This window comes from Homarus americanus, unplaced genomic scaffold (genome assembly GCF_018991925.1).
Source record: "Homarus americanus isolate GMGI-L3 unplaced genomic scaffold, GMGI_Hamer_2.0 scaffold40565, whole genome shotgun sequence".
Lineage (NCBI taxonomy): Eukaryota > Metazoa > Arthropoda > Malacostraca > Decapoda > Nephropidae > Homarus > Homarus americanus.
This window is the reverse complement of record NW_024735503.1, coordinates 2403074-2415876: the sequence shown is the minus strand read 5'-3', so window position 1 is coordinate 2415876 and position 12803 is coordinate 2403074.

The window sequence follows — 12803 nt, the reverse complement described above, 5'->3', positions numbered from 1 at the left end:
AAAGACCTAATACTTTAAACCCTCACAATACATTGGGTTTTATAGTTAATATCGTTAGTAAGAGCAGAGGTGTTATTTTGTATTTCACAACATCATCTAACATCACTGAAACTTATGGATTATGTAGTTCAGGTTTGGTTACCGTATTACAGAATGAATATAAATCCCCCTTGAAAACTTTCGGAAAAGGGTGTATCTCAGAGAGGTTTTAATGCTCGTATATTCACGATGTAAATCCGCCTGGCCTTTCCTATGACGGCCAACTGTAACTCAATATCATGATATGTTTGATCCCGTCTCTCACGCCCCTCCCTCCCCTCATACATATTCCAACAGATTCCTAAATGTACGCCCACTTACTCCCCTCTTCCACCATTCCATGCTCTATTAATATCTGTAAGAGTTGTCTGCAGGTGAATACTATTGATAAATTATACATCGAAGCAGATCTCAGGTAAATGTTCCCCTCCATATCACACACCTTGAGAATCTCTTAATATTTCCACCTATTGCCTAGACGCCAACTTGTGGGGTGGCCGCCATGCAGGAACACTGGGGGAGAGCCTACAAGACTCACTGGCCTTCTTCCTAAGTAATGTTCACCTCTAGTTGTGGTGGTTATTACAGGGGGCTCATTATCATCACCCCATGGCTAAATACATGCTCAGTCAGATCAATAGGAGTTAGAATGATCAATGCCAGATTGACCAATGATGTAAACTTGGCCTTGTACTACTGCCAGAACTGAACTGAAGTCACATCTATCATATGGATCACCTTGCCTGAGGAAACTGACCGTGATCCAGAAAATCCCTACTAACGGTGGATTTGTGGTGTAGGTGACCTGAGGTGAAGTATCTCCCCGACCTGAAACTAAACTTATCCACCTGACAAATCCCCCCAACAGACCTGAAAAACACCGGGGTTCGAAAGGTCTCAAGCAAATATCCGAGACTGAGACCGAAGCATCCGACACCGAGGCCATGAAATCTGGTCTCGAGAACCTAGAAAACTGGCCTCTAGTGTCGAAAAATTATCCTGCATCAATAACTAGTTGGAACACAGTGTGAAACCATTACATGAACATACACAGAAACACAGTTAATATTTACTACCCAAACATAGTTTGGTTTCATAAAATTATAATATTTATAGCCGATAAAGCGAATACAATTTTCAAAGTGCATTACGCTATCTATAAATTGGATAAATATTTAAATAATAATAAAAATACGTCATTCTTGTCTGAACCGATCATGACTGAAGTGAGGGAGGACAAATGGACGTAGTTGGGCTACACATTAACCGGAGACACAAGCAGATGCAGGCAAATGGTTTTCTGTTAATTGGGGAATAACTACACATCATAACTACACATCAACTGGTTAAAAGAATCCTTTATCCGTCATCCCAGCGGCGAGTGATACCAACATTTGGAGTAGGGTTTATAACGAGAAGGGGCAGAGCTAGAATACATTGATTAATTAAGGATATTACCATAGGCCAGTGAGCAGTCCCTCACGACCACATTACACCACCTACTATGTCATCCTGCTCCACGATGTGATGGTGATTGTTAATAGCTTTTCCATTATCAATATTGGTCACGTAATTTGGAATCATTATTATGTCCCTGGAAAGCAATTACGGAAGTGTCTCTTCAATTATGCGACTTGTCATCAGCAAGGGGGGGGGGGGATCACGCTAAATAAAGATAATCACCAATTATTCCTTAAGAAAGCAACTGAAGTTTTTGCCATATAGGCCAGAAGGACCTGAGTCAGCGAGCTACACGATCTACCTATCTGTCCAGCTCAGCGTTCCTCAGGACCTGGAGAGACGCAAGATAATACCATCCTCCACACTATGTTTTCTTTCATTACTCACACAAAGGAGGGTGACCGTCCAAGAATATCAATAGACAGTGGGGGCCTCAACAAAGAGTTCGACCTCTGCTCGACAAAGGGTGCGTCCCCCTGGTCATCAAAAGCTGGTCATAAAGTGCTTGACAAGATGGTCCTTATCCTGCACAATTTTTATGTTCAGCGAGAGACCTTATGTTATTTTTTAACTATCTCCGTGCAGGAAAGAAAAAGAAATCCCGCTTGAGAGAAAAAATTAAAAATAATGGAAAAGCCAGAACAGTATCCTCTTGTTGCCATAAAACAATGTGCTCGAGGAACCCTGGAACATAGCACGAGTGAATTATGTCATCAGGGACTACTAGATCTTGGCCATGAAGAGTGAGACAATGGGCAGCCGAGAGAGAGAGAGAGAGAGAGAGAGAGAGAGAGAGAGAGAGAGAGAGAGAGAGAGAGAGAGAGAGTTGAGCGTGGGTAAGTGAGGAGAAAAACAAATAAAACCTGAATGAATAAGAATAATGTGTAATAAGTTAAGATAATATCTAAGGGGGAGTGAGGAAGTAATCTGGTGAAGCGATAAGATACATACTGAGGGATATAACTTATGGAGAAGTGAAGGTAATTAATAAATGATAAGATAACTTAAATGTGATGAGGTAAATTGAGTGAGGCGGTGAGGTAACTTAAGTGAGGTGGTGAGGTAACTTAAGTGAGGCGGTGAGGTAACTTAAGTGAGGCGGTGAGGTAACTTAAGTGAGGTGGTGAGGTAACTTAAGTGAGGCGGTGAGGTAACTTAAGTGAGGTGGTGAGGTAACTTAAGTGAGGTGGTGAGGTAACTTAAGTGAGGCGGTGAGGTAACTTAAGTGAGGCGGTGAGGTAACTTAAGTGAGGCGGTGAGGTAAATTAGAGGAAAGAAGTAAGTTTCTCCAAGATAAAGTAAGATCAAGATACAGGTTATAAGACTAATAACGCCTCGTGTGATAAAGCAAGTCTCCCTTAATGTCAACCCAACACAACACTAACGATAAAATACAAAAACATTTATCAATCTGCACTACTGTAATGTCGACGTTTTCTAACCATGAATTATTAATTATCTTTCCGATATAATAATTTGAACACATCTCATCCCCGCACATCACAGTCAGATCATACCACACCCCAGGGCCCCCCCAGTTAGCCATAACAGTGGCCCCAGTTTAGCCCAGGTGTCTCACTCTCAAATAACAATTATAAATCCGTGGAAAAGTTGAAACAAAGTTCTTATTACGTTGTTCTTTGTAGTCCTCAAATTAATTTAATTCACACAGCGGCGGTAACCAGTCTGTCTCAAAGGCAGCCGAATAATGACACTTATCACTCAAGGTAGCGGGTAGAACCTGAGTTCAGTTTAAACTTGTAACGTTAATAGAATCTTAAGCATTGGTGAAGTGTGTCACTCACGTGAGGAAAATTATCGTCATAAAGTGTGTTGTTTATCTCATATCTGGCGGAGATGTTCACCCAACTTAAGTCTGTAATCTTCGCAGAATCAATGTCATCTAAAACTGTCTTCTGCATATGAACAATTAGTTGTCGTTAGTTAACAACTGCCATACTGTCCTAGGTGAGTACTGTACTGTAGAGGCTAGTTTATCTGTTGTCCTGTGAACTGAACATATGTTGATCCCAAATAGATTAAAAGTAACTAATCCACATATTCATTGCTATCGTAAAGATCTGTCCTTCGTAACTCACTATAATATTTAGTCCTGCCGGGGCGCACGGAGAGGGCGCCAGGCTGCCGGGATACTATTAAATACTTCTACTTCCTGACACATGTTTACCTTCTCCACTGAAGAATGAACCAACGAAACTGGTTTACTAAATTCACATATTTTCAACCAGGAAAAGCTTTTACTTAGCATGAATAATATACTTGATTTAATTAATACTTTTGTTGCACTCTACAACAGTTTGAATGAGTTTTATTTTCTAAACTTATACTAAAATAACCTTCAACAATAACACACCGTAGCACTTTCCATATAAATGATAAAAGTATTAACAATAATATTATTGTAAAGTTTAAAGATTGTCAACAGTATATTTTTGTTTAATGTCGTCTCGCATTTTCGAAGCCATAATATTTACAATGTAACATATTAATATATTTTAGTCAACATTTACAGAAAAAATAGTTTAGAACGTATTTGACCATTTATTTAATTTGTACCTTTTTGTTTGCTACTTTTATATATGTATTCAGAAGAAGCCATTTACTGTAGATCTTAAACGAGCAGCTAGTCATTAACCTCGAGAGCTTTCCTTTCATTAAAAAAAAAGGCAAAAGTAGTGAAGATAGACTGCAGTATGAAGAAGTGTTTTATATATACTGTATATCTTGTGAAGACTCGAGAATTTGCCTCCTGAAGTTAGAGAACAGCTCACGTATTAAACTCTGCATCGTGTAACAGAAGTTCTCTTCCAAGAATACTAGTCAACTCCAACTCCAGCTGAGTTTAGACAGTTCCGGACAAACATTCCCAGGCTGGCGTGTGGACTTGATGTTGAGCCACTCTGCCGTATTTGCATGCTGGCGATTGGCACTTTCTCTCTCTCACACACACACACACACACACACACACACACACACACACACACACACACACACACACACACACAGCCAGCTTTTGATTAAACACTTCAAATGAATTTTCCTACGACTAACCTTCTTATTCCAATTATCTCTACATAAAGTATTCAGTATATTTTATGGACCGAAATATTTAAAAGTCAATCCCGTCTTCTCCAGTCTAGTCTCTGTAACCTGTTATGTGTAATGCATGAAGACTATTTATTACCCGACCGTAGGATGTTATTGTTTGTTATCTAAGTCTGTTAAGAGAAAATCCTCGGGACACATCCACGCCAGTCACGTTAAGAGCAGGGCGGACACACCACCTGTACACTGAGGCTCCTTCTATTATGGGTATGAGAAACTGAAACATTAAGTTTAATTTTCGTACAACTTTATATGCACTTTCTAAAACATATTTGATAATACTTATTTGGTGAACTAATTTACTAGTGAAATACGCCCGATGTAGGGTGAACTACAGTGTTTGTTTTAATATTTGAAATGACATGTTGCAACTTAGCCAAACAAGGTAAATTCTGTGTGTCTTGTGAGAGAAGCTAAGCTAACACCACCCAGGCTGCAGAGAGCAGCAATTATCCTGTTATTACCTCACCTAACACATGCATTAAGATATAATGTTATTGTTGCGTGGAGTGTTACCACCACCACTGTCTGCCCTGACACACACACACACACACACACACACACACACACACACACACACACACACACACACACACACACACACACACACACACATACACACAAACACTTTACATATGCGGCAGAAAAAGGTTTTAGGCCAATTATATGAGAGAAATGAATTTGAATTGTAAATAGTTAATCTTATTTAATATAAACTAAATTTAGAAGTCCCACCGTCGCACTCTTCTCTACGACACAACATAACGTTTTGCGATTTTGACACTTTGTGGTGACTAAGCCAAGCTTGTGGAATTGTTGACTTAATTATGTCCTGTTGTTCCCTTTCAGGCTATGTGCTGTGCAATGTGTGCAGTGGTTAATTAAACACGAGCACAGGTGAGCAAGGTGAGCCTGTCTGGTGTAAATGAGACAACAAAGGAATTAATAATAACAAATAAGGAGAAGTAATAAAGAGAATAAGAAAGAAAAACAAATATTTAACAAATTAAACGAGTCCACGTAAAAAAGAAGGACACTTTAAAGAAACTAAGTCAGGAAATAGAAAGTTTAGAGAGCGAGAACCACGAGACGATCAAGGAGGTCCTCTACTAACAGGTGACGGAGAGTACCATAAGGAAGAGAGATGACACAGTAACCATGGAAATGAGGAGCACGTGTGGGAGATGTTGGGGCTCGCAAGAGATTAATTCACACTAAAAAAAAAAAAAACTGACACAAATACCCTAATAAACTCTGTACAAATGACACCGTCGTTCTGAAAAGATACTAAATGTGTGAGGCGGGTGTGAATGTATGATGGCTGGATGGTTATGATAATGGGGGTGAGGAGAGCTGGAGTGATGGCTGCGTGTTGAGGGTGAGCCGAGTGATGATGAAGGCTGTTTGTCAAGCTCTCTGGCATTATTGGAGATGTAGATAATGGTCGTGAAGGAGCTACAGGCCTCAAGGGGAGAATAAGTCACTGGAGAAGGTAGAGACAGAGTGTGTGTGTGGGGGGGGGGGTTACAGTAAAGACAACGTTGTAGTCAGGTGGTTATTATCATTGTACCAGAGACAATTATGTATAAATCTTTTGGGAAATACCATTAACTGTTGCAAGTGATATGAGAGTATGAGGGACTCTATGAAGGAAGGAGTTAGGGAGGTGATTTGTTTTTCTAGAGGCAACAGGAATGTCAAACAGCACCAAACGTTATATTTACAGAAGTTATCGCTTAAAATGAACAGCGAAACGAGAAAACGGACAAATTAAAGTAAACATGTTGTGACCTCTGTCGTAATGATTTCATAAACATTAGATATCAATATGAATAATAATGGACCAGGAGTAAACAAATGGATGACTCGGAGACTAACTTGATCTAAACACCACGACATGAGGTGAGTAACAGCGAAGATATGATCCAGCACCAAGACTTTGATAGAAGAACAAGAGATACAATGAGTGAAGGTTGTCGGTGGTAGAACTCAGTGACGAAGAGCGAGGTTAAGGTTGATGGACTTGACCTGACGTAGAAACAGGTTCAAGTAGAGTTCGGGTTACTGGAATTGCGACAGGTACAAGATTAAGTCTGATGGTGTTATAACAGGAACAATATTAAAGTTATCCAGCTACAAAGGAAACAAATTCGTTGTTTTTAGAGCTACACATAAACATATTGGGTCAGATGATGAATGCACGAGCGAGACTACATTATGTGTGAGGGCGGCGCCAGTCTTCGCCTCCAGTGTCAGACGCTTCACTTATATAGATCACTCACCGCTTCGTCAGGACACTCTCACCCCTAAAAGTTTCTTCTCCAGGTGCAGGCTTCTGCGGTATCATCTTACGAACAAGCAACTTCCCGTCCAATCTTACGCTTAACATTTATTTGAAGATATATATTCGGCCATGAAAGGCTCTTCAGTTGGTATTGTTCTCTACTGATTGATTACAGCTTCAGTTATCAACATATAAATTAGGTTTAATGTTACAGAGATCTCAAGTTATTTTTATCCTAAGGCGTGAGATTCATTTGGCAGTCCACTGTGTATATGCCTTTTAGCACTGACCTCCCCTTGGTGGGAACAAGACAGGAGTACAAACGTTTAATCGATATTACATTATGTTTTGTCAGCCTGCACAACACTGATGAAGGGGTGTTCCACTGTCCACTCTTTATTGAATTTACTTATGTATTTATTTTCACTGGAATAATTTAAGATTATAACCTTGGCTCAATAGTTGGAACCGTCGGAGTTGGACATTTGGAGTCCGTGGATACAAACTGCAGGCAACCGAGCGAGCTGTTGGGAACTTTCAATAAGTGTGGCCAACGATAATAAAAAAATAAATAGTCTCCATAAACTGCTAGGTTGGGACCCAAACTCACTGAAGTGTTGTTTGAGTGTATCACTATTGTAAGACACCAATAATTAATAGTATATAGAAAATACTAATACATAGTATCATTTGTATTTACAATTTACTAATAAATGTATTGATCAATTAAGAATTTTTGAATGGCGATTAACTAATAGAAATTGTATGCCTAATAGATATAGAAAAATTTAAAATATTTATCGATTTCTTTTTGGCTGAAAATTCGGAAAGACGTGAGGAAATGTTGCCGCGGCACCACAGCGGACCACCACCAGTGAGGCGCATAATTGAGTAGGCGCAGTACAACACTGACACACACCATCTGTGTTGACGGCGGTGTAGCTTGAGGGAACCATCATTCCGCAGGTCAACTACACACCATTTAGTTTTCTCCTCAGTACACTATTTTACAAGTAATTCGTTTCATCGTGAATAAAAACCCACAAATCTTGTTATGATGCAGAGTGTACATTGTAAGATCTTTGCAGTCTAAGACTGTAGTATTGCTCTTAATCTTAGAAGTAAACCTTTAGTTTATGTAGACAATGAAACATATTTTTATTATTTAAAGCAGTGTTGGTGGTCCTCTGATATCCCGGCAATAATTAACGCCCCGGATTGACCTGATCCATTTATCATGGCCGGACTGTGGAGTGAGGAGGGAGAGGAGAGCGGTGGGAGGTGTGAGGGAAGACCCACACCTTCAGAAGAAAGGGAGAGTGAAGGAGAGAAGGAAGAACCTGATGTTCAGTGCAAGAGTACACACAAAGGAAAGGGAGAGAGAACCATAACAAGTTAATGTTTCCTTTAACTGTGACATTCACCTTTGTGTCAGTCCAGTGGGTCTTGACTCTTACTTCCTACAACAGGTTTGGATCACCTGAAGATTCACCTACCCAGCTTATTTCACATTAAGATTAACTACCCTACCCGAACCTAACCTAACGAATCACTCCATGAACCATCATTAAAGTGGTTAATCTAGGAGCGAATCTTCAGGTGATCTACAGAGTTGATTTACAAGGAAACTTACTTTTAAAATTCATTTCAGAGTTTTCGCGAAAAAAAAGTGGAATTTTCATCTTGCAGTAACCACGACTTTGACTATTCGCCTCAACCTCCCCCCAAAAAATTCAGTGATGCAGAAACGGATAGAAACGGAGACACAATAACAGAACATTTAAACACATCTCAACCAACTTAAGAGGCGAGGTAATGATGACTCAACAGCCTCACCACATACTTGAGGGTGTGAGGGTGGGTGTAAGGGTGGGTGTGAGGGCGGAAGTGAGGGTGGGTAAGCAGGCAGGTTTAAGGACTGGTATTAGAGCAGGTGTGGAAGCAGGTATGAAAATATTTATGAGGACAATTATGAAGATAAATATGGAGGCAGGAATAAGTATGAGCGTTAACTGAAGTGTGAGGACAGCTGACGTGAATATATGGGAACATGAACCGCTCGTTTACCTCCGCCTGGATGACACACAGTTCCCGGGCCTGGTGCTGTGTGTAATGCCTGGTTTGGTCAACACTTCTTTAAAATTACAAATGTTTATATAAAGAAGGAACCATTGTTTCATGTATAATAGACCTCGGGAGCCATTGTGTACGAACTTTATCTTCTAATGCACCGTTTCCTCTTTAGTTATTCATTAGATGAGGTGTTATACATTCTAGGTCCTGCTCTGGGTATAAAAAAAATTGATGATAGATTATAGGGAGAGTGATGATGAGGAAGACTGACGAGAGTGCCGTGATTAGTGGCAGGACCTGAGGATGTGGTGAGCGTGATTGTGAAGGATCACCCCACTACTCGGCCCCCTCCTCGGCCCTCGAGATTGATAAACCCATTACGTGTTTTATATTACCGAGTCTGCCTGGAAATATGCGCATTTTGTTCACTGGGTCAGAACACACTCAATTCCTCCCTTCAGTATAATATAACACTGACTTTACGAAAAGAAAACTTAATAGTAAGTAAGAATTAATGGTGATTTAAAAACAACAACATTCAAAACATGAAGTATAAACAAACTGACTTAATAGATGGTATTCAAACTGATATTTTGTGGAACGATAAACAAAACACATTCGTCGATAAGAACTGACCCCAGAGAAAAGGAAAAATAAAATCCATATGCAAAGAAAAAGTAAATTGATAGATGAAAAAAATATGTACTCTTATATAAACAGTGAAGAATGGAGGTGAAACTGAAAATTATGAATTAATAAAATGAACACAAAACATTAATATAGACAATATGACACCACCACAAGTGCATAGTGTAGGGTATAGTGTGTGGGCTGGGGTGAGACTCGCCTTCACCACCACAGTGTAAAGGACCTAAAGGATGGTGAAATTGATGAACAAATAACGCGTGAAGAGGATGCAGTGGGTCAGAAGCAGAGTGTGAGGGAAGGGAGGGTGGGGTCTTTCTCTCCTCCTACCTACGTTCCCCTTCTCTACACACCCAGTCCACCACAGACAATAGGAGCCATAGGTTCCATTTTGGTCACCACACTTCAATATAAGACTTGATCAAAATAATAGTGCAAAATTCTCAAAGTATAATTATTTAAGAACGAGTGTGTTGCCGTGTATCCTTGATGGCTGCTAAAAAATCGCTCATGTAGTTCCCATATTTAGTTGAGGTAAATGAGATCTGTAAACAATCTTTTGGGAGGACAGTTCTAAGATCATACTAATTGGTTGGTGTAAGAGAAGTATTAAATCCTTGGAATGACTAAGACACGACGCCATGTTGGTTGTGTTTACGTTGCAAGGGAAGGTCATTGTTATCGTCTCGTCGCTTTGTTGGAATCCTTCGTAAAAAGATAACCGAACGGAAAGGTTCAGTAGACCAAAAAAAAATTGGTGCGCCAAACCGATTTGTTTTCGTCAACAAGAGCTTCTTAAGTGTTTATAGTTTTTATAGGGAGTACTATAAAAACATAACACTCTTGCTGTGCTGACTAGGATTAATATATATTTCATACTTCCTGTTACTGACCATTTAGCTAATGCTTGGCGAGGCAACACAACCAGAGATGACATCGGGTTCATCCTTGTCCTTCATAACACAGGAACAAGGGGAACAAAATAAGAAAAAACACCAAAGTTACTGTTAATGAAAAATAAATTATTTCCCAAGAAATTTGGAATATTTCGTGGAAGCACATGATATGTCCAGACGTTTTCTGAAAGATATTTGAAGAAGTCTGGTCCCCCCAGGGAACTTTACAGCCACCAACATGTTCAGTAGAAAGTTTGGTGAAGTGTTGCTTCATGTCTTGGTGCACGTTAACTGCACGATCCATCAGTGAGCATAAACTTGGTTTCTGGAAGATGTGGACAATTTTTACTGTGTTTTATATTCACGCTTGGAAGTATGGTAAAGGAATGATAAAACTGTTGGGGAAATTGGCACCTCAAATTTTCCGTTTATCATTACCCTTCAAAAGACATTTCTACAATAATAGGCCTATAAATTTCCAACGAAAATCTAACTGATTGACATGAGAACCTGGACTATAAAACCTAACCTTCATATTATTGTAACACGGATCTGTGTTTGTCTGAATAAACAGATGCAGAATGAAACAGTTTATCTTCCCGGGTGTAACTACCGGCAGTCTATAATATATACTGGAACTGAACCAACTTCCCTTAGGAGGCGAGCGTTATATCCAATCGGCGGTCACAACCCATAACCTGACCAGAAGGTTTGACAAGAGCACTTCGTGGCCTTTATTGCTCACAGCATGACTATGGACTACACAATAAACTAGCTGCTGCCCGGAGCAAAAACAATCTATCACTTCACACCTCTGTCTTTCTCTCTCCCTCACCCTCACCACCCTCTCCCTCTCCCTCACCACCCTCTCCCTCGCCCTCACCACCCTCTCCCTCACCCTCACCACCCTCTCCCTCACCCTCACCACCCTCTCCTTCCCTCACCCACTCTCCTGACGTCATTCATCCTGCCAATATCAGACTGGCTCCGGGCTGACATTTTCTAGTTATTTCAAATGTCTGCCTCATTCTTTCTTACCCTCACTTCCTTTTTACCTGACACTTTCCTCTTTTCCGGTTCCTGACACCTGGCACTCATTTCTCTTGACACTTTTCTTACCCTTAATTTACGACATATCTCTCACCTCCCACCTCTGACACTTCCCTCACCCTCTACTACTGACACTTCCCTCCCCTCTTACTATTGACACTTCCCCCCACCCCCTACAACTCACACCACCTTCACACCACTTTAACTTCTTCTATGACACTTCCCTCACCCCCTACTACTGACACTTCCCTCACCTCCTACTACTGACACTTCCCTCACCTCCTCCTAACATCTCGTCTGCTGCCTTTGGTGTTTCTCCTGTACAACACACATCACTCACGCTCAATCCGTACTTCATCCTCCAGGCTTCCGTCAACAACCTTCCACTCATCACCATGTAGATCACCTTCTCTGGGTTCAGCTTATATCCGCGTACTACTTTTTCCCCTCCAGATGATGACGCCTTCAGTCTCTCAGTGTCTCAGTCTGTCAGTCTCTCTCTCTCTCTATGAGTAACATAATTTAGAACCAATAAGGAGGCAGAGAATTCAACGATGGGTTTGAGGGAGGCGTGGGGGAGGGTAAAGGTGGAGAGGGCAATGGACAAGCGGGAGGCCAGGCATCGGGAAGGAGAAGTACAGGTGAACGTCTCCCAGTGACAGAAGCTACAGCGAAAGGCAGATGATTGGTAGAAAATACGACGAGAGGCAGGTAACTAAGAGAAAGCCGCTCACCTACTGTAGAAACTGAGAGAAACGAAGCGGAGGACAGAGAGCCGTAGAATACACCACAAATAATCCAACTTTTATTTCCGGTCCAGAACTTTTGTGAAATACTGATAAATTTACCAAAATAAAAACCCTTGATAAATAGCAAACAAAAATATCATAAGACTACTAACGGTGAACCAAGGGGAAAACTTAGTCAAGAAAAATAATTAAATCAATACTTTTATATATTTTCATTGTTACAAATTATAATTAGTTTTCCGTCCCCATAACATCAATAAATATATGACACTTTTGTACCTATAATATTTCAGCGTCATATAAGTAGTGAATTGTTCTCTATAAGATAAATCCCTGTGTTAGTAATGTATCATAAATTATGTTACATTATGAAGGGCGGATGGACGAGGGGTGACGAGGAGTGTCAAAAGGGCCAGGGAAAGTGAGGGAGGAAATGAGGGAGAGAGAAGTGAGGGAGGAAATGAGGGAGAGAGAAGAGAG